At 41.9% G+C, this 24,439-nt stretch overlaps 1 long non-coding RNA gene across 1 annotated transcript in view; it reads left to right on the top strand.

Annotated features, from left to right (window-relative positions):
- The window catches only part of LOC109547619 (uncharacterized), a 63,933-nt gene extending 39,777 nt beyond the window's left edge, over positions 1–24,156 (top strand). The window contains exon 6 of the long non-coding RNA XR_012327773.1: positions 21,528–24,156. This is a non-coding gene — a long non-coding RNA (uncharacterized lncRNA). The remainder of the gene's footprint in view (positions 1–21,527) is intronic.
- Positions 24,157–24,439: the final 283 nt, after the last annotated feature.

Here is a 24,439-nt window from a genome sequence, read left to right on the forward strand (position 1 = left end):
CCAAAAAAAGGATGTTCTCAAAGGCAACTACTTTTCTTACAGCTTTCTTCATATTTTTGGTGATGTTTATGTTTCAAGAAGATTGTTCTTTTTCCCAACTGGGATTCACCATCTGATTGTTTGTGTGAAAAGTCCTGTGTATTATGGCCAAAGGCACGCTATTTCAGATCATGTCCCACAAGCTCACGGCGGAGCACGGGCCTGTGATAGGAAAGAAAAACTTCCTTCCTGAGAAGAAGATGCGGCTTTATCTGGGGTCGCTTCGTCCAAACACTTCATTCAGACCCACTTCTGGGGATTCTCTGCTTTGCGATTCTTTCCATTTCACAGAATTCTTCTTGTGGGAGAAAAACACCATATATGTGTCTAATGGAGGAATACAATCCTTAATTTAAAAGGCTATAAAATATTTTGATATAAACCTGTGAAAAGTGCTACTTGGGGCAAGAGTCCTGTTTATTTTTTTCCTGTTCGCTTAAGGGAACTAACTTTTCTCGAGACAAATGGTAATTTTTTTTAAAAGTCATGTCGAGTAGAGGTTTTCCTAAGGAAAAGAAAAATATCTCTTCCAAAATCTGAATATCTTTGTCTCAGTGAGCGCTCTAGAGAAAAAAATATGTATACTTATATCCATGATTTATTGAAGGAAAAACCGGCTAGGTATTAAATTATGATGATCAACATGCTTGATTTCATCAAATGCTGTGTCTTACAGAACTTTAACCCAAGTTAAGTATTTTTTTTTCTTAAAGAAAAACACCCAGAACCGTAATCCATGGACATACACCCCTGGAAATGAACTGTATATTTTCTGCTTTTTCATGTTATTGCCACCAGTGGCTACACTTATATCTGCGGTGACCACAGTTCATTGATCACTGACACGATGGAACTTCATGGCTTCCACATGTCGTTACCAAATGTGACAAAGATGAGGACCTTTCCATCCATGAATCAGGGATGGGACAAGAAGAGGTACACCTTCAAAAATCCAGAGATGACTACTGGGGAGTTTTGATTGTGCATTATTGGTACAATTTCTTATCATATTCCCTTTAGAGTTGCTGTCATTCATCATCGAAGTTGACTCAAGTTCTTACCTTTAGGCTAGTATTAGAAGGTTTTGCAAGTTCATGCAACTTGTCTTAGTAATGGTCTATTAATCTCCATATCTGTAAACCACACACCTGAAAATCAAGTCATTAGAAATCATATTAAAAATAATCCACAATAATTCTTGCTGTTAGTTTTCTCTTCCAATATTTTTATTTAATACATTTCCCACTTGTAAGAGTCCACAGAATTAGTTTGCCAAAATGAAGCTGTATATAAATAATTCATTTCTAGATGCTTTTCTTTACAATTCTGTAGCTGCTGGCTATTGGGATGTAAGGTAGAGAGCAAAGGCAGATGAGACCCAGGCTCGGTGTCCTTTTAGTCTTAATGCTGGTATGACCAGCTAAGTCTGGGTTCTCCCAAGAGCAGAGCCTGAGCCAATGATGTGAGTGAGAGTAATTTATTAGGAAGTACTCCATGGAGCCAGGAAAGCAGGACAGAGAAGGGGCGAAGCTGGGCAAAGGTGGGATTTGACATGAGGACCCAGACTCTGCGGGTCTGCGGGTTTTGACATGAGGACCCAGGGTTCTGCGGGAGCTCTGGAGGGTGTGTGCAGACCGGAGACTAAGTCCTGGGCGTTGGTCGTTCTGATACCGACCAGAGTTCTTTGCCTTCCCCAATCAATAGAAATTGACTAGAGCCCAAACAAGAAATTCAGGCAGGACTTTATTGGGGCCCCTGCTGAGCCGGGGCGGGGGGGGGGGGGGGGGGGGGGGGGGGGGGTGGGGGGGGGGGGGCGAAAACAAGTAATCATTTTCCTTTCTTGCTCACTCCCTGAAGGAGGGCGAGCTTGTTCCTTACATGGGGTGAGGGTAGGGGTGTGTCCAGGGGTCAGGCCGGAGGGGTGGCTTAGGTGATGTTGGTGTTGAGTGCAGGGGACATGCGCAGTACCCTGCTTTTGCTCCGGGCTCTTCAAAAGTGGCAGTTGGGTTTTTTGGTCTCTTTGTATCTTTTGTCCAAAATTTGCCCCAACTGGGAATGCTAGCAGTTATTTTTAGTCCCATACAGTTTCTTTGTATTTTGTAGCTCAAGGAGACGTTTGTCCAGGTGCAAGCATTGCAGCACTGCAGCAAAGGGCCCCGGGTCCCAGCCTGCCTCACTTCCACACCAGTCCTTGGCCTTGAGCTGGTGGTGGTTTTCGAGGGAATTTCTGGCTGTTAGTTGGGCAGTGAACACATTGGCCAAGACCAGTCTCTGAAGGTGGCCGATGTGAGCCATTAGCAGACAGTTCACAGAAACTGGGAGAAGGATGCTCAGGGCTGGTGAGAGGCACAGGTTCTACGTTAGCTGGGGAGGGGGTGGAAAGGAGCAAACTCTGCGGCGGCACTGACCTTGGGAAAATTACAGTCTCAGGTGACCAGGTTCCTTACCTGTAAGAAAAAAGATGGGAAGGAGGGTTACATAAGAAGACAATGTTGTTGGGAGGATTAAATAACATAATACCTGAAAGTGCCTGACACAGCTCCTCAGGTGCGCTAATCAGTTCACACCTGTTACTGTCTTTCTGTGCTTTTTAAAGTAAACTGCTTTTCCGTATCATTTCCAGGTTAGGAATGTTCAGTGTTTCTGGTTTCCTACAGAGAGCTCCTAATGGTGGCATTTGGGTTATTTATCAATGTGAATCCAACGTTTCCACCAGCCACCCCATAGATCAAAACTGTTCAACCCAGGGACCAAGGTCGTGGGGATCTGTGAAGTCCATGAACCCTCTGAAATTGTGTAGAAATACAGAATGCTCCTTATTCTAGAAAAAGAGCCTATTGCTTGGATAGGCAGGGTGGTGTTGAGCCCAGATTCCAGGTCACACATTTCTGGCTGCGTGACCTTTGACCTGTTCACACTTCAGTTTTGTCATCTAGTAAGGGGAGAGCTTGATCGTGAGACCTCATGGGGCTGTGAAGTTTAAATTAGTAAAAACCTCTTATGTGAAAAACACTGAAGGCACATTGAAATTATGTGCGTGTTATCATTTATATTACTGCTAGCATTAATATAGCATTGTTATTATTACCATCACCATATCATGGTATGCTTAAAGGGGTCTGTGGCCAAAAAATGTCTGGGGACCACAGCCCTGATACACTTGCCACTGTAACCTTGCTGTTCTCTAAAAGCCCCCATACACATTCCTGCATCTGTGCCTTTGCTCTAGTGCTAACTTCCCCTAAAGGGTCCTCTCCTCCTAATACACTGGCAGCCATTCAAGGGCCGACTCGTCTGTCCAGCAGCTGTGTCTCTGGCCCCAGCAGTCTGGCTCTCCCTCCTGTGAATCCCCATCTTACTGACAGTTTACTCAGCCAGTCAGCTATAATCCAACACTTCTGAGGCTACCTTGAAAGTTCCCCATTGTCTTATGTCTCATCCCAGTAAATCCTAAGCATGCAGAGTAGATACTCAAGTACAATGTGTTCAATGCGTGATTTTATTTTATTTTAATTTTTATTGAAATATAGTTGATTTACAAAGTTGTGTAAGTTTCAAATGTAGAGCAAAGTGACTCACTTATATATGTATATATATTGTTTTTCATTTTCTCTTCCTTATAGGTTGTTATAAAGTATTGAGTATAGTTCCCTGTGCTATACAGTAAGTCCTTGTTGGTTATATATTTTATATACAGTAGTATGTATATTTTAATCCCAAACTCCTAATTTATCCCTCCCCCCCTTTCCCCTTTGGTAACCGTAAGTTTGTTTTCTATGTCTGTGAGTCTCTTTCTGTTTTGTAAATAAGTTCATTTGTAACTTTTTTTTTTCAGATTCTACATATAAGTGATATCATATGATATTTGTCTTTCTCTGTCTGACTTACTTCACTCAGTATGATAATCTCTAGGTCCATCCATGTTGCTGCAAATGGCATGATTTCATTCTTCTTATGGCTGAGTAATATTCCATTGTACGTATATACCACATCTTCTTTAGCCATTCATCTGTTGATGGACACTTATGTTGCTTCCATGTCCTGGCTATTGTAAATAGTGCTGCAATGAACATTGGGGTGCAAGTATCTTTCTGAATTATGGTTGTCTCCAGATACATGCCCAGGAGTGGGATTGCTGGATCATGTGGATGTAAATTGATACAGACACTATGGAGAACCGTATGGAGGTTCCTCAAAAAACTAAAAATAGAGTTATCCATGCATCATTTTAATGGAGCTCGTGCCTGTTGCCAAAGTAAATATCAAAGAGCGAACTAGCCCTTTAGGAAGGGATATTAATGTTATGAGTGCCTCATGGAATGCCTGACACATAGTAGGGCTCAATAAGTATTACTGAGAGGATAATACAATAATCAGTAGTCAGGTTCTACTTAAAAGACTATGCTTGGAGTAGATACCAACATTGATGACTTTTATGGCATCATTACTTATTAACATTTATTAAATAAGGGAGGGAAAATATCATTTCCATCACAGTCACGGAGAAGGCAAAGGATTACAACAGAACTGGAAGCAAGAGAGTAGACTTTTCCACACACTACCATTTCTAAAGTGGAAAGTGTCACTAGCTATAGCAAGCTATTGCCTGACACTAAAATAACTGTTTCTGTGGGGCTGGTTGATGATACCTCGTTAGTGATGGAAGATAATGAGATGATAAGGGCAAGATTCATTGGCCTTTCAAAGGCTTTTGATTTACTAAATGACACCATGGGATAAGCTAATTAAATTTGGCTTTTCTCCTGCAGTGATGGCTGAGTTCTGATCTCATTTGATTAGTAAGGAAAATCGGGGGCTGTTTGAAGGCCATCAGCCTGATTTATTATGATTCCTATCTGATGGTGCCTTAGGGCTCAATAACTGATTGGCTTTATTTTATGTATTTTTAAATTATCTTTCTGATGCTAGGGATAAGCCAGGAATTCACTTACAGAGCAATGATAACACCACTTCAAATACTGTTTCCCTTTGTGTCCCAGAACTTAATATGCTTTGCCTTCTGAGTCACTACATTCGCCAACAAGGAAGATTCTGAAAGATAAGCTTACAGATCAGATCGTGAAAACCTTGCTTGGTGACAAACTCCCCCGATACTGAGGAAGGCAAAAAAATCCGAATGAATCTAAGAAAAGCAGAAAGGCAAACAGTTTGATATAATTTAGTTATTCAACAAGTCTACCTAATTGTCAGCTTCCAAGTAATTTGCTGCATGTTCACGCAACTCTGTTTTAATGGTAAAGCCTAGCATTTTTCTCAATAAATACTGGTTTGGTTGGTTCAACCAAGTCCTACATTGAACTACAGACTACTCAGTAATAGGAAGAAATAACTAGACTTGGTTTTTAGACTGAGGCATATATTTAAAATGTTTGACACCTACAAAAAGCTTGTAATTCTTTATTGAATTTGAATTCTATTCTTCATTCACTATAGTTAAATGTAAGGAATGTAAAGCAATCCTCTTTTTAACTATAATGAGGTTGTTTTTTAGAAGAACTTGAGAGTTGAGATTTATTTCCATTAGGCTTTCAAAGACACACCTGTAAACAGTCATTCAAAAAGTTGAGCTAAACTCCAAGAATGAAATAAATCATAGTTCATAACTAGGATTTATAGGAGAATGATAAATTGGGCTCCTGGTCTCTCTATTCTATAATAGAGAACAGCACAGAGTTAAAAGCCTATTAGCAACATACACCTACCATATGACCCCACAGCCATTCTACCCCCAGGCCTTTACCCAAGAGTAATGAAAGTATATTTCCATACAAAGACTTATACACAGATGTTCACAGGAGTCTTTTTGTAAAAGCTGGAAACTGCTCCAACTTCCAGCAACAAGTGAATGGATAAAAATATTGTGGCATATACAGCATATACTATGTTACATGACTCAGCAATAAAAAGATGAATTATTACTATGCCACAACACTGATGAATCTCAATACTGTAATTTTTCATTTGTATACATTTCTTTAAAATCCAATCTAATCTATCGTGACAAAAAGCAGATCAGTGTTTGCCTGGGACTAGGGTAGGGAGTGGGATGGGGCTGGTGAGGGATTGGGGAGTGTATTATACTAGTCAGGGTTCTTCAGAGAAATGGACCAACAGGATGTGTACAGATAGAGCTAGAGGTAGATTTATTTTAAGGAGTTGGCTCCCCACATCTGGAGGGGTCAGTTGATGTTGCAGCTCAAGTCCAAAGGCCATCTGCCAGCAGAATTCCTGTTCTCTTGGAGGATCTCATTCTTCTTCTCTCAAGGCAGTCGACTGATTGGATGAGGCCCACCCCCACTAGAGTGGGCAATCTGCTTTACTCACATCTACCGATGTAAATGTTCCTCATCCAAAAAGCACCTTCACAGAAATAACCAGAATGATGTTTGATCAAGTATCTGAGCACTGTGGCCCAGAGAAATTGATACATAAAATTAACCAGCACAGGGAGGGCCAGTAGTGAGGATGATAAAAGGCCATGCGGACATTTGGGGGGTTCTGTATATGTGCTGATTATCCTGATTTCAGTGATAGTCTTATGGGTGCATACGTAAGTGAAAGTTTATCGATCTGTATGCTTTACATATACACAGTTTATGGTATTTCCATTACAGTTCAAATAAAGTTTTTAAAAAGACAGAGACTTAAAAGATAACAGCTGGGCGGGCCAGTCGGAGCTGTGGAGGGAGAGCCCTCACCTATGTGCCTTCGATGACTTCCGAAAAAATGCCCATTGTCAGAGAAATGAAATCTTAACATATGAAAATAATCTGCAGACAATAATTGCCCCTAGGTTCTACTTTTTAGAAATTACATGATGAAAACAATAGATATGGGATAAACAGTACTTTTGACACTCCTCTGGGCATAATGGAAGACTCTACATTTCTGGTATTAACTATTTTCTTTAAATAAGGTAGTTTTTAAGAAGAGCCTGTTCTTTGGTATGTGGCTTTCTGGCACTGTGCAATGGGTGCAGCACCAGATGAAGACAGGCGTGTCATGTCCTGGTGTACAAATTCACGTTGACAGGGGCACTTTGGGCCAGTGGAGGGTGACTTCTGGCAAGATAATTAACCCTAAACAGAAAGCACGTTCGTCTTTTCCTTCCTCCCCCACCCCATGCCCACCCCCCCACTAGTAATTGGTAGATAATTATTTTAGTAGCAAAACAAACCTTCAAATTATACACTCTTTCTTGTGAAAAAACATGAATTACATTCATCTCATGGTTGTAAATGCTAATGAGACTCTGAGAGGTGTGCTAATGAAGGTCCAAATAGTAAAGTCATATTATTTAGGCCTGGTAGACTCAAGGCCTTCAGAAAGAATGATGAGTCATTCTCAGTAGTAAATGGAGGACTTCTCTGGTGGCACAGTGGTTAAGAATCCACCTGCCAATGCAGGGGACACGGGTTCAAGCCCTGGTCCGGGAAGATCCCACATGCCATGGAGCAACTAAACCCACATGCCACAACTACTGAGCCTGCGCTCTAGAGCCTGTGAGCCACAGCTACTGAGCCCGCGTGCCGCAACTACTGAAGCCTGCGTGCTCTGAGGCCCATGTGTTGCAACTACTGAGCCTGGGTGCTGCAACTACTGAAGCCCACGTGCCTGGAGCCTGTGCAGAAGCCACGGCAATGAGAAGCCCGTGAATCACAACGAAGAGTGGCCCCCGCTCGCCACAACTAGAGAAAGCCCATGTGCCGCAATGAAGGCCCAACACAGCCAAAAAAAAAAAAAAAAAAAAAAAGATATAGATATATATATATATATATATATATATATATATATATATATAGTAAATGGAGGCCTTAAAACAATAACCAAGATGAATTTTGTACAACTTCGTCATCTTTCTAATCCTACACTTCCTCATTGAAAGTTGCCATGAGTCCCTACATACGGGCTCAATAAAATGTTTCTTCTTATGGCTGCTTCTCTCATTGATCTTTCCCTCTTAAAATGGGGCCCCTGAGATGACCCGGGTGAAAATACCCCTCAGAATTTGCCTGGCCCAGCAGAATAAAGATGAGGCTCCTTTGAGAGCTCACGCACACTCGGAATGCTCAACACAGTGTGCAATTAATTGTGTTGTACACGGGAACTGAAGCAATTGCTTATCCTCAGAGCAGATGACACAGTAAAAGTGGAAAGATCAACTCTGAAGACATATAGTAGAGTCATAGATGTGAAGTGTAGTCACACAAAATGCTTCTTTATCCTCCATCTTCCAATTACACCCCTGTCTTAGCCTACATGTGCAGAAAGGCTCTATTCCACCCAGGTCTAGAAAGCTGAGGTTGGAGGAGGGAGGGCTGATTATGGGAGAACATTCTCCTTTTTCTGAGTGGAAAACAAGATGATTTAGCCTAGACTTCCGTTCAAGGTGTATATGCTTCCAGGAGCTGCCGCACTGGGCCTGATGTATCGTTAGTACTCTCTGTGGGATGGTGGCCTCACTCTCATTGATAACCCCAAGGGGATACTCCATTGTGAATCTTAAACTCCTTTGCAGTTGTTGAATAATTTGTATTTTTTCATAACACTCCGTAAAAGAATAAGGAATGATTGACGTTATTACGCCCATTTTGCCTGTGAGGGAGCGGAGCCAGAAGCAAGGCCGTGGCTCGGTGAGGTGCATGCTAGTCTAGGCAGAGGGAGAGCTACACATTCCCTTTTATTGTTGCAAATTAGTTTACTTCTCCTGGGAAGTCTAATTCCCTTCTACTCTCCCATCCACCTCCTAACTTCTTATGACATAAGAAAAGCAATGCTTCTCCCATAAATATTATTGGTCTTCTCACCTCTAACGTTGTAACTAGGACTTAAAGAAATGGCGCACAGGCTCGCTCTCTCTTTTTTTTTTCCTGAGGCAACCCATTCATGGACTGCTATTTCTCCAGGAGCAGTAATAACCACAGTCGGGCTGGACTTTTAAATACAGGCATAGGTCTTCTGTGTTTTCCAACAACTGGGAGGGGAAAGCATTTGCTTAGTATTCATTTATTTTGCATCATGGCAGGGCACAGGGGTACTTTCTAAAATGCTCATCTGATGTCCCCCAAATGACAACCTGTGTTTCTGAGCAAGCTTTCCCACTTTCACCCTGTATGTGTCTCCTGTGATCACTTCATATCCAAACGGGAGAAAACAACTTCAGTAATTGCCGACGTAATTGGCAAGCATGGCTCTCCAGGCTGCACTTACTTGTCATGTCAGGCCGCTGCAGAATCACATTATTCCCAAGATGGTACTATGCATGCCTTTCATTTTCCAACCACTGTGTTAAAAACCCCACACTCCGCTCCTGGCTGATTTCAACGACCCAGATGGTGAGATGGAGGAGAGGGACACACACCTGCAGCCACTTTGCCGTCACAGGGAGGTGTCTGTGTGGGTGTCTTCATGTTTGTTTGCAAACTCTATTGATGAAGTTCACCCTCTGCTGGTCCTCAGCTTCCATAGACTGAGACATCCTTGGGGGTCCTCACAGTACACAGACCCCACAGTGTTGTGTAGGGGGACACAGGCATAGAATTTCTCAGCAGGCTGAGGCTGAAATCACTCATTGTAACTGGGAATAAAATAATGAAGTCACGAGATCACAGAAATCCAAGGATTTGAGAGTTGAAAGGGACCCTAAAGAATATCTAACTTAATTCCCTCTTCATGGATAAAACGCAGTTTGAGTCTCAGTGAGGTTAAAAGATTTAAAAGAGGATAATTTCGTGTTCCTCTCTGTTTTCTTCCTCTTGGGCTTTCAATATTTTTTTGTTTATTTTGTCTGTATGATGTCTTCTTTGAGAATCAACTCTTAATTACACTTGATATTGAGATGGGAAAAGCAGATAAAAGGAAGGTCATTATATCTTTACTTTTGGACTTTACATGTGAGTGCGTGATGTCCAGGAAATTCACATTATTAAAGAATGAAGATCTATCCCTAAGACCATCCTCATGTCAGAATGTAAACTTATTGGAAGGGGTCCAGATTTCTTATTTAACTATTTCCATATTTAAATCAAATCTTCTATCTTCCTGTCTCCCTGCACCCTTTCTTTAAACTTTCTGAAATAATTATACATGGCTGCTCATTTAAAAATTAGATATCAATATATTATCACCAATGCAGGACACATCTGCAAACTCAGGAGATGAAAATATCAATAGAAATTTCAAAAATCTTGGACCTTTCCTGTCTCCGCTCCTGGCTCAGCACCTATTTCTAGAATATTTACTATTCTTTTGGAGTCATACACCTTTTGATAATCTGATAAAGATATGGTCCTTTAGCTAGAAAAATAATATATCCACACACACAGAATTCTGTTCACAACTTCTAGAGAACATAAGATCTCAGGTCAAGAATCCCTGTTATGGATTATCTATAAGAAAGTTAGTCCATTTTTTAGAGTGATTTAATAGCTGAACTTGTGTTTGGAGTCAAGCTGAACTCATGGTAGGTCAACTGATTTTAAGGATAAGATTTTTAGCCAGAACAAATGACTGAGTCTAGGGAAAAAGCCAGCCCAAGATACTTGTAATAACTGAGACCTCTTGCAGATTGGAGTTTGGAGAGTCATCAGTGAAGGATTCTGAGAAATTTAAGGTAGACACACATAAAATTATGAATGGGTTGAAAAGTTGTTAATGAAATGTTTCAATCAATTTTATTATTTCCGTAGGACCAGATGTGGTTAAAATAAAAAGAGTTTTCTCAAACAGCACTCCCATCAAAGGTGAACTGAAGGTCAAAATAAGATTATCCATGCAGAATGTGGCTATTTCAAGAAAGACAGAAGTATGTGATGAAGTTGCAAGGCACACAGAGTACAAGAAAATACATGTAGGGCGCTGGACCTTGACAATCCCTAAGTTTATTCTTTGATGTGATTCCGAAAGAGTTTAGAGTTAGAATCTTGAAGAGGAGAATCTATCAGGCAGATGGATTTTAGGAATTCTAGAAATTCCATTTAGGAATTGTCAAAAACACAGAGAATGCACATTTCATTGAAAGACGCACATACTTTGGTAATTTTACAGCACTAGGACGGGCTCTAAGTTATCCATTTAGAGTCATCATTTAATGCAATTATTTACTGAATAATTACCTTTTTTTGGCATGAGGCTAGACAAGATAGGGAGGACAGTGACCCCAGTTAAATATAAATCATGATTAGTACCATCAAGAGGATTACTGAATAGAAATAATATGCATAAAACTGTTAAGTAATTACACAAGGCAGCATCTGAGTATTGGCCCAAAGAGTGATTTTTAAAGTAGAACAATGGGTTCATGCCCCGGTCTGGAAAGATCCCACGTGCCGCGGAGCGGCTGGGCCCGTGAGCCATGGCCGCTGAGCCTGCGCGTCCGGAGCCTGTGCTCCGCGACGGGAGAGGCCACAACAGTGAGAGGCCCGCGTACAGGAAAAAAAAAAAAAAAAAAGTAGAACAAGAACATATACACACTGCTGTATATAAAATAGATAACTAATAAGGACCTACTGTATAGTACAGGGAACTCTGCTCAATACTCTGTAATGGCCTATACAGGAAAAGAATCTAAAGAAGAGTATATATATAAGTACATGCATAACTGATTCATTTTGTTGTAGAGCAGAAACTAACACAACATTGTAAATCAACTCTACTCCAAAAAATTAAATAAAAAAAAAAGAAGAACAAGAAAAGTGAAGGAAGAAAGAGATGGATGAAAAGGTATTTGGAGGACATTTTTCTGGAGGAGCTGGGAATTAAGTTGGGTCCAAGGTGTGGAGAGGATTTGGATAAAGGGACGGAGTCGGATGAAGTGCGTGTTGTTTTTAGTTTTACTTCGTGCTGTATTAAAATAGTTTCCTGCGCGTTAAGTTGAGGCTGAAGGAGATATTCTGGGCCACCACCAGTTAATCAGCACCCCTAGGGGAGAGATGACTTCACAGCCCAGCTTCCAACGTGATAACCCGAAAGGGGAAGCAGCCTGCCCACGCCCACCTCCCTCAAGGCTGCACGCGGCTCTGTGTTGCAAACTCAGGGGCGCCTGACATTTTGTAACAGGTGTGACCAATTAACTCTGTGACGCTATGAGCCAACAGGGCTGTTTGGTGTCATGTAGACAAAACAACAGCACGAGTGGCCAAATCTGTCATTTTTATCGAGCTATTATTTTGAGGACATGTAATTACGGGTCTCATTTCTTGAGGAAGGCTTTGAGGATGTCTCTTAATGAGAGTACGGGCGTCAGGTGTTCCAGGGGTTGGTGCAGGGGAGATAACATTTTCCTCCAGGGGAAAGGATCGCCTTTTCCAGTGGAAATTCTTACATGGTAATTTCCAAGGAAGGAGAAGTGAATCAGGAAAGGTTGATTATTTATTTCTGAGCCGGGGGGGGGGGGGGGTGGGATTTACAAAGTGAGCGGTTTATAGGACATATCTCAGAGTAAGTAAGCTCTGGTCACCCAAACAATGTCAAACAGATAAATGCCTTACTGAGAAAAGTGGAGGACAGTCACTGTGGGATAGGATCCAGGATGTCAGTGACTTCAAGGGACGGGAAGGGGTCCTCCTGACCTGTGTGACCTCTGTAGATCTGCATGAAACATCGTGGTGTAATGTTGGCTTCGCTCTGATGAGAACGCATCTGCACAGCTTGCATAGCCTAGGGAAGCCTGTGCCGTGATCACCCAGTCTGTCCTGAGATGGAAAATCCTTGAACAAAGTGTGCTTCCTGGAAAGTGTCTAAGAGGCACACATCGTAGTCAAACTATTGTCCCCTGTCACTCATTTCCACTTCTCCTTACTCATGTCATCCACTTCCCCTTCTGCCCAGTCACACCCTTCCTTGGTGTTCACTTTTGTGCGTGCTCAGTTACTTGGAACTTGGAGTCTCTTGATGTGTACGCCCTCAAGTTTCAAAATATGCTCACGTCAATTATGACAATAGGTTTGTTTGTGAATGTGGCTTTATTAGTTTCCCAGGGTTGTTGAAATAAAGTGCCACAGACTGGGTGCCTTAAAATGTATTGCCTCACAATTCTGGAGGCTAAAAGTATGAAGTCAAGGTGTCAGCAGAGCTGTGGTCCCTTGAGGCTCTGAGTAGACTCTTTCCTCTTCCTTGCTTCTGGGGGTGTGCCAGCCATCGTTGGGTACTTCTTGGCTTGTAGAAACATCACCCCAATCTCTGCCGTCATCTTCCGTGGCATTCTCCTCATGTGCACGTCTGCTTCTATTTCCAAACTCTTCCCTTTTATAAGGATAGCGGCCATGTTGGGATAGGGTCCGCCCTAATGACCTCATTTTAACTTGACCGCCTCTGTTAAAACTCATCTCCAAATAAGGCCACCTTCTGAGCTACTGTGGGTTAGGACTCCAACCTGTCTTTCTGCAGGGACACAGTTCAATCCATAACACTGGTATTCAAGAACCATGGGTTGGCTCAAGTATTTTTGAGTTATTCCTGATCTCGCACGAATGGGTTCTAAGAGTAGCAGAACCTCCACCCTGTAACCATAGGGGTGACGTTCCAGACGGTAAACCCGGAACCGTCCTCTGTTCTGTCCCTAGTCAGAAGGTTCACTGTCCCTGGCCTGCAGCAGTTGGCCTAGCACTTGGTCCTATGAAGCCTGCTCCAACCTGATTCCGCTTGACCACTCGAAGCCACTGAAACACTGTGCTGTTTGCACAATCTATCTTTACTGCCAGAGTTTTCATATCACCAGAAGGAAAGAGCTGGGACTTCACCACTCAACTAACAGGTTGTTGTCCATTTTATTTGCCATCAGATGTCTGCAAGAGTGGCTGAGTTTTGCTCTGATCAATTACCCGCATAAGGAGGGTGAGCATGAGACCTGATTTACCTGCACAGTCTTGCTTGTCCAGGTGTAATGACTACTAGTTCTACACCTCCAGTCCCCAAAGGGGCTTGACTTGGTAGCAAGGTTGGGAGACATCCCTCACCCCACCCGCCTCTAAACCACTGGCAGAACGTGATGCTTGTGCTTCATCCCATTGTCTTAGGTGAGATCCCATCAGGGTACCATGAGGATTCTGGCAGATAGAACCCCCAAAGCAGGCATATTGGAGCTGCAGCAGAACAATTCTGCATCCTTGTGAACTTTGGAGAGAGAGGAGTTACCAGTCTTGAAGGGAGACTCATGCTTGAACAAAGAATAGCTCCATTTACAATGCTGCCTTGAAGGCTAGAGGTCCTTTCTCCAAGTTTCTGAGCCTAGCATCCCCCATCTCTACCTGTGGGCCCCGCATGCTGACAGATATTGGGCATATATGTCTCAAGGCCTCAATCCAGATTCACTGTAATCTAGAAAATGTTGATGGTCTGGTTCCCATATTTGGTGGTGTTATGATGTCCATTACAGTAGCCTCAAAAGGAAATACTTGTTTGAATCAGCCTAAGTACATGATGCACAATAATATTGAATCCAAATGGACTCAGTTATCTTTGGTCTGCTTTCAGGTTGCCTGACACAAATATCTGTTTCACCCAGTGTAGGCTCACTGACTTAGGAAAAAAAGAAGATGAAGATATTCTCAATCACTCTGCCCTTCAAGATATATTTTAACTAAGTTTTTACTAACTTAATTATAATAAATAGTTACATAACCTTTAATACGCTATGGGGCACACAATTATTCCATTTCTCTTTTGTTGTTATGAAAACTTCAACATCATTTAGTTTACTCATTGGCATGTAGTAGATATCAAAAATTTGCTAGGTTACATTTAAGCCTCCGTTTCTGTTGATTAACATTTAGGTTAACTGTTGGTACCCATTAGCCTATTAACTACGCAACACCTAGTATGAACTGAACACTGGGATAGTATAGGTTAGGCAGGTTAAAGATTACTTCATATATTTCTTACAAACTGTCTCTCAGTATTCACGTATCACCTTCGTGTGGATAACCTCTGGGACCTAGGACAATAGCTACCTACTGCTGCATAACAAATTACCACGCACTCAGCACTTAAACATCACGCATTTATTTTCTCGCAGTTTCCATGGGTCTGATGTGTGCACTAGGTTACTTCGGTCCCCAACTCAAGTTCTCACCAGGGTGAGAGTCAGGATATTGGCTGAGCCTGTGATCTCATCTGAGGCTCAGGGTCCTCACTGGATTCCACTGGGTGGCAGAATTCCTGTGGTGGTGGGAGTACGATCCTCGGCTCCTAGAGGCTGCCTGATGTTCTCTGCCACGTACCCTCTCCACACCAGGCAGTTTCCTTCTTCAAGGCTGATAGACAGCGTCTGTTGCAGCCTCGAATCTCTCTCTTTATACTCTGATCTCTTTTGCAGTGCTTACCTGATTCCCTCAGATGCGTTCAGAATAATCTCCCTTTTGATTAACTTAAAGCCAATAGATTAGGGACCTAAGGACATCTGCAAATCTCTTCCCTTTTACCATATGTTGTAACCTAATAATAGGAGTGAGAGTGCATCATATTCACAGGTCCTGGTCATGCTCAGGGGAATCAGATTATCTATTGTGTGTACATGAGGGGGCGGGAATCCTGGAGCCTTCTTAGAATAGGGGTGACATTCCATGTTCCTTATAAGAGAGGCAAAACTATTGTACTCATCTGTAAAATGGGCGTTATACTACTTAACTCATGTGAGGATTAAGTGACGTAAAGCATGCATTTATCAAAATACCCGGGAACATGGTCGTGCTCCTGTGACTTATTAAACAGAAAAACACTCAACCTACAGGGGACTTAGTACTGCTTTACATTCCTGCTGCACCCAAACTTAATATACTTCAAGGTTACAATGGTGCCCTTCCTTCCACCTTCCCTCCCAGGACTGCTCAGGTAGATGGATGCCTACATGGGGGGTGAAAAGATGCCCTGGCATTCCTGCAGCCCACAGAGAAAATCTGCTCTGCATTGTTGTGAGTAAAATTCAAGCATTTAAGTTTTGGGGATGGAATGAGGCACCCAGAAGCCATATTCCAAATATTTAACATCCAGTAAGGCACAAGAAATTTCTGATAAAAACAGAGGCCAGGCTGAGATCTGGGCCTCAGGACTCTTGGTGGACATTCACTCTTTAGTTACTGATAGTGATGAGCTTCCACAACGTAAGGGTAGGACTTAGGGCTTGTGATCGGTTGCTATTTACCGCAAGGTATGGAGATGTTTGGATATTTTATCAATCGGTATGCAGCATGTACAGACTAGCCCTAGACTGGTCCTGTTCCTACTTTAAGAATATTTACCCCCCAAGAAAATCCCCAGGAGAGGTAACCTGTTAAACCATTGTCAGTAAATGCTAGAGGTTAAACTATCAGCTCTTGGGGGAAAGGCTGTTTTATGCAAATGTGTTGATAAGATCCAGGTCTTTAGGATGGAGAAGGGAGAGGAGATAGAGATAAAAAGGGGTTGAGTCCAGTCAGCTTTCCTCCAGTGCCAGTTCTTTTTCAGGATTACCACCAACATCTGTTCTGTGCATCAGTTACCTGGCCACAGAGCCCTGGTACTGCTCTCGCACACAGGAGACCATGGGAAACTGGCTTTATTAATTAGAGCACTTGCCCAATGGAACTATTTGCATCCATTCATAATTCCTTGACATCCTTGCATAATAAATATTGGGGTATTCACTCATCTCAAGCAATTATCTAAACAAAGCTACATCCATCACAGGGGTTCATAAACTAGGAGACTCAAGTATAAAAAATTCTAATTAAAGGAAGCCTACTTTTAATAGCAAATGCCCCCTTTCTCATTCATATGTGTTAGGTACTTACCAGCCCGGAAATGAGATGCCAGCTAACATGACACATTAGGGTACAGCAGCAGACGCTCTCTCTTGGAGTGTGGATATTACAGTGGAACATTCAGAAAGCTTTCTTCACCCGCTTGAAGTTCTGAGTGGCCACTCTGAGCATCTTCATCCTACTGTTTGCACCAGGATTGGGGTAGACCAAGCCCGGGGCTCTGGAACTAAGCCTTCTTGTCTGCGTTAGAGGTGTGTTCAAGGAGGCTGTGACCTGTTCACACTACCTGGACACCCAGCAGATGCCAGGCTGCTTTCAACATTGAGTAAAAATCAGGCAAGTTTGAAATTCGGAAGCCACACTGTTCCCTGACCTCGGGGGTCAGAATGTCTTCACAGGACATTTCTGCCTCATTCCAGCTTTCAGTCTTGAAAGACCAGCATGCCATACCCTTCCATGTTTCTGTCTTAAAATGCAAAATATACACACGCCTATCTATAAAATAGATAACCAACAAGGACCTACTGTAGAGCACAGGGAACTCTACTCAATATCTTATAATAACCTATAATGGAAAAGAATCTAAAAAAGTTCTGTATCTATATCTATCTATAAATGAATCACTTTGCTGTACACCTGAAACTAACACTACATTGTAAATCAACTATATTTCAATAAAAATTTAAAACTAAATAAATGTCAAATCATCGCCCAGGCCTGTGTCAGTTCCTCAGGAAAATAAGTTATGCGTGGAAGCAAGCGTCTCTTGCCGCACTTACCTTCTCACGTGATCACAGGAGCCTTCTCCTGTGAGGTAGGTGCCTTTTCCGGTATTGTAACAAAATCCTCCTGTTGACTTCTGACTTTGTCGCAGAGACTTTGACGCCGTTCAAATGAGTTCTTTCTTTGGCCCAATCTCTTCCCCAGCTTTTATTCCTATGGAAAACGGTCTCCTTATCATTATCTTCAAAAATATGATGATAGTACTACTGGGTTATGTACAAATGTGGACGCCACTGTCAGTCCTGGAAACTGTTTTAAAAACTTCTCTTCCCACAGAAATGTTGTCACCTCTAGTTCCACTATTCATTCGTTCGTTCACGGAGTGATACAACATACGTAATTAAGTCCCGATGTTCCAAAAGGCCCATTGTGCCACCTACAGCCTTACCTTCTACCAAAAGTTAATGGTGGTGGGGAAAATAATGAAAGAACATTCCATTTTCTTAAACATGGAGTAAAATACCAGTGCAGAACTTTATTGTTAAGATTTCACAGAACGATATACAGCTGAAAGCAAGTTAACTTCTCTTTCCTAGTCTGAGTCCAATGTCTTTTTGCACTTTTGGGGGCCAAATCTTTGAGAGGCATGGGATGATGACTGCTTTAGACGTTTCTGAAGATAAATATTGATAATGATGATTTAAGGAGGCAGAACCATTCTAAGGAAATTGTGTAAAGGATTTTCAAAATAGAAGTTGACGTGTGAGCAACAGGTGACTATCATGACTGGTATCATTAGCTCCATATCTGAAGGTCTCTTGCTTTTTGTTTCCCCATCTTGAACAGTGAAATAATATTGTCTGCCTGCCACCTGGTTATCAGGAGGAATGAAAGAAGCCTTGCTTGGCATTTGGAATTTTTTGCATCAGATTCATTCTAAGTATTTATGTATTTTATTTGCTTAAAAGAATGTGGAATTGAAAACATCAGTTCTTGGGATTTTTTTCAACAGTTGCACCCTATAGTCTATTGTCAGTCAAATTAACACCAGTTAAGGAATGATTATTGAATCTTTTCTGATGCATTGCATTGTGTAGAACAGCACTGTTGCATGTCTAAATGACAAAACAGCAATTCTCTGCTGTAAACATGAAGTATTATGCAATTACTCTTCATTCTGAGAGCAGCTATCAAATCTTCAGAAGGCTTTTTCTATAGAAAATAGCAAATCAAGCCCTGGTAAAGGTCTCAGTCAGTCTTCAGAATTTCAAACGGCATCTTCCAAAGAAAGAAATAAAACATACGATAATTTTTTTTCTTCAGAAATGTATATTTTCAGAAAATACGTCTTTTAGATTTCCAAAGATGGCGTATTGCTTTGTGAAGAGCCATTGCAACATGTCAGTTGTTTGAATAACACAATTCAAGGCAATATAAGCAACATAAAATAATTATCATGGTAACATCTTGAACTTATAAACTATTTACTCTGAAGAATATGTATAGAGTCACGTAATCTCATTTAGCTGTAAAACCTCTGAAAGTTAGCAGGATGTTGTGTTCCGAAAGGCAGTGTTACAAAGAAATCCTATGTAATTCAAAAGTTGGCAGTAAGTTGAAGGTAGACCCATGCTTCCTATCTCCTATAGAATAATTTTTTATTCATAGTTGTTTATAAGATACTTGGGAAAAAGTGACAAACAAGTTCCTGTGAGGCTGTCTTGGTTTTTTCTCTCCCTTCTTCCTTTCATTCTTTCTCTGCCTTTCATTTCATTTCTGCAGTTGTTTATTCATTCAACAAGTATTTATTGAGAACCTACTACCTTGTTCTAGGTGCTGGAGGTACAGCAATAAATCAAAGAAAAAAAAATCCTACCATTATTGAGCTGGTATTATAGCAGGTGTAGAGAATGAACACGCTCTCTCTTTTTCTCTCTCTCTATAGATAGCTAGATAGATAGATAGACAGATCAGTAAACAACATATATGCATGAAAAAATAAGGCTATTTTCCAACACATAAGAAAGTGAGAAGCATGACGTTGTTTTACAAGTTGCAAATCTCTTTAACATCAGGCTTAATAGAAGGCAGCTGGATTCGCATATCTGCTTTTGCATTCCATCTACCCGTGATCCATTGTTTTGGTTTAAGTATAAGGGAAAACAATCTGGCCTCACACACATATGAGGTTTAAGAAGAGACGATTACTGTAATAGCCTGTTTTTTTTTTTTTTTTTTTTGCGGTACGTGGGCCTCTCACTGTTATGGCCTCTCCCGTTGTGGAGCACAGGCTCTGGGCGCGCAGGCTCAGCGGCCATGGCTCACGGGCCCAGCCGCTCCGCGGCATGTGGGATCTTCCCGGACCGGGGCACGAACCTGCGTCCCCTGCACCGGCAGGCGGACTCTCAACCACTGCGCCACCAGGGAAGCCCTGTAATAGCCTTTTGAGATAAGTCCGGATGTTCTTCTTTGACACTTCAAGAAAACTCAACAGATGATCATTTTGGAAAGGTCAGGTGTAACATGGAACTTGAAATCACACCATTAAACTCTCCACGTGCTGTTACTTTGAAAGCCTTTGGACTAGCTTGTGCTTTGGTTGGATTTTTACTGGTGCATAATTTGATAAATTATTCAGAGCACACATTCCTACTGATGTTTAAAAAGTCATATTTGTTAGTACCATCACTGATCTAATCAGAAAACACTTTGAGTATTGGAAAACTATTAAGCTCACAAGGGCAAACACCAAATGTTCAAAGTTGTAATTTTTGTTCTCAACATTTGGCAACAAATACTGTCAATTGTTTCTCTTGTGATGACCTCATTTTATCCATTTTGTAGAAAATGTCTGCCAGATACCCACGTCTGAATAACCATAGTTCGTCTGTCAGTTGTTTTTTCAAGTAGAAATATTATTCCATGAAAAGAAGCTACTAGTTCAGCTCACAACTCAATATTACTAGTACTTTTCCTTCAGACAACCCATCTGACTTGGATTTGCAACAAAAGCGCTTCATGCTTTCTTCCCATTTCATCATACAGAATAATAAAAAATACCTACTCAAGGGTCAAGTTTTAATAATTTTTTTTACTGTGTAATCAACATATTTAAGTGAAATGAACATTTTTGTTTGTTTGTTTGTGTTTTTTTTGCGGTACGCAGGCCTCTCACTGTTGTGGCCTCTCCCTTTGCGGAGCACAGGCCCCGGACGTGCAGGCCCAGCGGCCATGGCTCACGGGCCCAGCCGCTCCACGGCATGTGGGATCCTCCCGGACCGGGGCACGAACCCGTGTCCCCTGCATCGGCAGGCGGACTCTCAACCACTGCGCCACCAGGGAAGCCCGAAATGAACATTTTTGACTTGCATGCTTGTGCTGCTGAAAAATTCATTGACTACAAATACAGTTTGGTGTCACTGTATTGCCTTGATTGGTGCTAAAGAATCAGCTGAAGTCACTGATCCTTGCTTTTATACCAAGAGGGCAAATGTTGACACAGCATAAAATGTATGTAACATCTTAGTATTATTATAAAAGTAATTGACCTTGCAGCCCCGAAAGATCTCAGGGTTCCCCAGGATCCTGCGACGATATTTTAAGAACTGCTGCTGTAGAACTGAGGTTCTCAAACTTTAGTGGGCACCAAAGTCACCTGGAGGGTTTACTAAAATTCAGATTGCTTGGTTCCACCCCAAGACTTTCTGACTCAGTGGGTCTGGGGTGAACTCAAGAATTTGCATTTCTAGCAAGTTCCCAGGTGAGGCGGATGGTGCTGCTCTGGGGACCACAATCTGAGAAGCACTGCTGGAGAAGAAGGTAAATTCAGTTCTTCACTACACCAGCCGTCTCGTGTGAAAGCTGAGATCCGTGTCTGTGCAGTTGTAAGCATGCCCTACATCCTTGGACCGTTTAGCCTTGCATTTTGCACACAATTATCATGCCATCAATAATTCTGGTAATCAAAATAACTTGAGTAGTGTTATTGACATTGAAATATCTTTTCAGGCTGGCCACTTGAAAGAAGATAGGATATTACAAACATAACATGGACGTGTCATGAAGATATTTTACGAGGTACCTGAGGCACCACTTCTAAGCAAGTTTATCATGTTTAAGATCGTGTGTATTATTTCAAGAATGACATAGCTTTTGCTTCCTGTTTCCTAAAATGTTTCTGGAACCAGCCACGAGGAGACTCCTTGGTTGTGTCTATATGATCCATCCAAGTAGTGCCTTTGAGGACGGCCTCTTTTTGCCTATCCCAGATCTTTCTCAATGTCCTCAGTTTCCCGTGAAAATGAATGAGCCTGTGACCTTATTTTACTTGCAAGGAAATCTCACTGAAACAAACAAGGACTGCTTATCCAAGTTTTAGAACCAGTCTTCAAGGTGACTGTGTCTTAGTAACTTTAAAGTCACTTCAAGTTAAAAAAAGAAGTTTGATGGATGAAGAACTGTAAGGTAGACAAGCTCTCATTTCAAATATCAAAATAATTCAAAATGTCCACACTTTAATTACTTTTGTCAAACAACATGTTTTAGATTCATGGGATGGTTAAACGTTATGAAAAATTGAAACTATTTTTATTTCTGCCGTGATGAAGTGACATTGCATTTCTCAGTATTCCGCTGTTAGCTGGTTCTTCAAAATTTATTGGCATGATATCCCAGTCAGCCCCAACGTCAATCAAATTTATTAAATATTTATTTTCTGCTAAGGAAAAACAACATGAAAGTGAAATATACTAATAACCAAGTGCATGACTGAATACTGAAAGAAGTATTTCTTAAGTGTGTTCTCCAAAGTGTACCTTTTCATTTCACTTAGAAACAATATTTCTAGATCTTTGACACATTTTCGTTTCTCATAGATACAATTTATGTTAGAATAGTCCAAATACATTTTTATTTATTGTGGTTAGGTTTTAAGACCTTCATTACACACTTTTGAATTACAGAAGGATTTAAGTATGAAATTTCATAGCATGCTGTCAAAGAAGGGGGATGCAATCCTGGTGGGATAATATACTAAATCACACATTTTGGCTGTACTGGGTGAAAAATTCTATGGAAAGAAGAATGTCTAAGTTCTTAGGACCAATGAAGGCTTTATTTATCTAAAATTATCACCACCAGCACTGACTTTCAGCAAGTCACAGAGCCGGAATAGGTCATTCTAGGTATTTTACCTGTTTTCGGACCAAACTATTACACTTTGAGTAACACTAACCCATTACATTGCCACGTCCAATGCAAAATTCACCAGTTGGTGACAATGACACAATTCATTCACCTTCAATAGATTTTTGCTTTGTGTTGCCTTTCAAATAAAGTTTTGTACTAAATCATCAGCACTCCCTCACTTTTCCTCAGTAGCATACCTGAGGCTTTACAAGCAGAGAAAGTTCTGGTTTTGCCTGAAATAGTCCTTTCATTTGGAGGGGATAAGCCGAGTGTGTCGGGCCCTCAGCATCATTTGGTTGCAGCATCCCCGTACAGACCTGCCCTGCTGCATCTGGGAGGCCTACACGGTACTTGTTCATCTGAAAGGCAGCTCATTTAGGGGCACGTGGGAGAGTTCTAAAGAAGGGGAAACGACATATTAAAATAGCCCCGAATATTGCTCAATGTCAGCAACCCTGAACCAGATGGATGGACCTAGTTGTGCCTTTTTACCAATCTCCCCTCCTTCTTCATCTTGCTATTCTTCCTTTGGAGGCTTGAAGACTTTGGGCAGGAGGCTGAATGCAAGGGCACCGAGTCATTGCTTGGTGGTGCTGTTTTCTCTGCATTAGCTTTGTACTTTTCTATCTTTGAAAGATTGCTTTTAAGGCATAAGGCTGTGAAGAGGAAGACAACAAAGAATGTTTTCAGGAGGAAAATGCTTGAGAACTATCGGATTAAAGAGTGCTATGTAGGGCTTCCCTACTGGCGCAGTGGTTGAGAGTCCGCCTGCCGATGCAGGGGACACGGGTTTGTGTCCCGGTCCGGGAGGATCCCACATGAGGCGGAGCGGCTGGGCCCGTGAGCCATGGCCGCTGAGCCTGCGCCTCCAGAGCATGTGCTCCGCAACGGGAGAGGCCACAACAGTGAGAGGCCCGCGTGCCGCAAAAAAAAAAAAAAAAAAAAAAGAGTGCTATGTGAAGAGAGGCTCTGTGACGGTCGATGGCTGTTACCCAACTTCTCAGAAATTTACACTCCACCCTTATCACTAGTTATTTCAGAATCACTCATATAGACTAGGGTTTCTCAATCTTGGCACTATCAACATTTGGGACCAGGCAATTCTTTGAAGCGGGGTGGGGTGGGGGGCTGTCCCGGACATTGTAGGATGTTTAGTAGCGTCCCTGGCCTCTACTCACTAGATGCAAGTGAGTAGACGTTCAAACTGTCCAAACCAAACATGTTTCTAGACATTTCCACGTGTCCCTGAGGGAACCACTGCTGTAGCGACATCAGTAGCTAGAAGCCTCTGGGAATCATTAAGAAGTACCTGTTGAGGGCTTTAAAGAAGGTTAATCTATCATCTGAGCAGGATGGATTCTTTATTTAAGCTTTATAATGTACCTATTTATATGATCGTTTTAGGATGTTTTAAATGGATGGTTTAAAACATTGGTCCCCAACCTTTTTGGCACCAGGGACCAGTTCCGTGGAAGACAATTTTTCCACGGATGCTGGGCGGGGTGGAGGTGGGGGCGGGACGGGGATGGTGGCAGGGGGAGGGAATGGTTCAGGCAGTGATGCGAGTGATGGGGGAGCGGCAGATGAAGCTTCTCTCGCTGGCCTGCCGCTCACCTCCTGCCGTGCAGCCTGATTCCTATCAGGCCTCGGACCGGTACCAGTACGTGGCCCGGGAGTTGGGGACTCCTGGTTTAAAAGGAATTTAGACGAAGAAGCAATGTCCTTTAGGAAGC

Source organism: Tursiops truncatus, chromosome 18, assembly GCF_011762595.2.
Source record: "Tursiops truncatus isolate mTurTru1 chromosome 18, mTurTru1.mat.Y, whole genome shotgun sequence".
NCBI classification, from domain to species: domain Eukaryota; kingdom Metazoa; phylum Chordata; class Mammalia; order Artiodactyla; family Delphinidae; genus Tursiops; species Tursiops truncatus.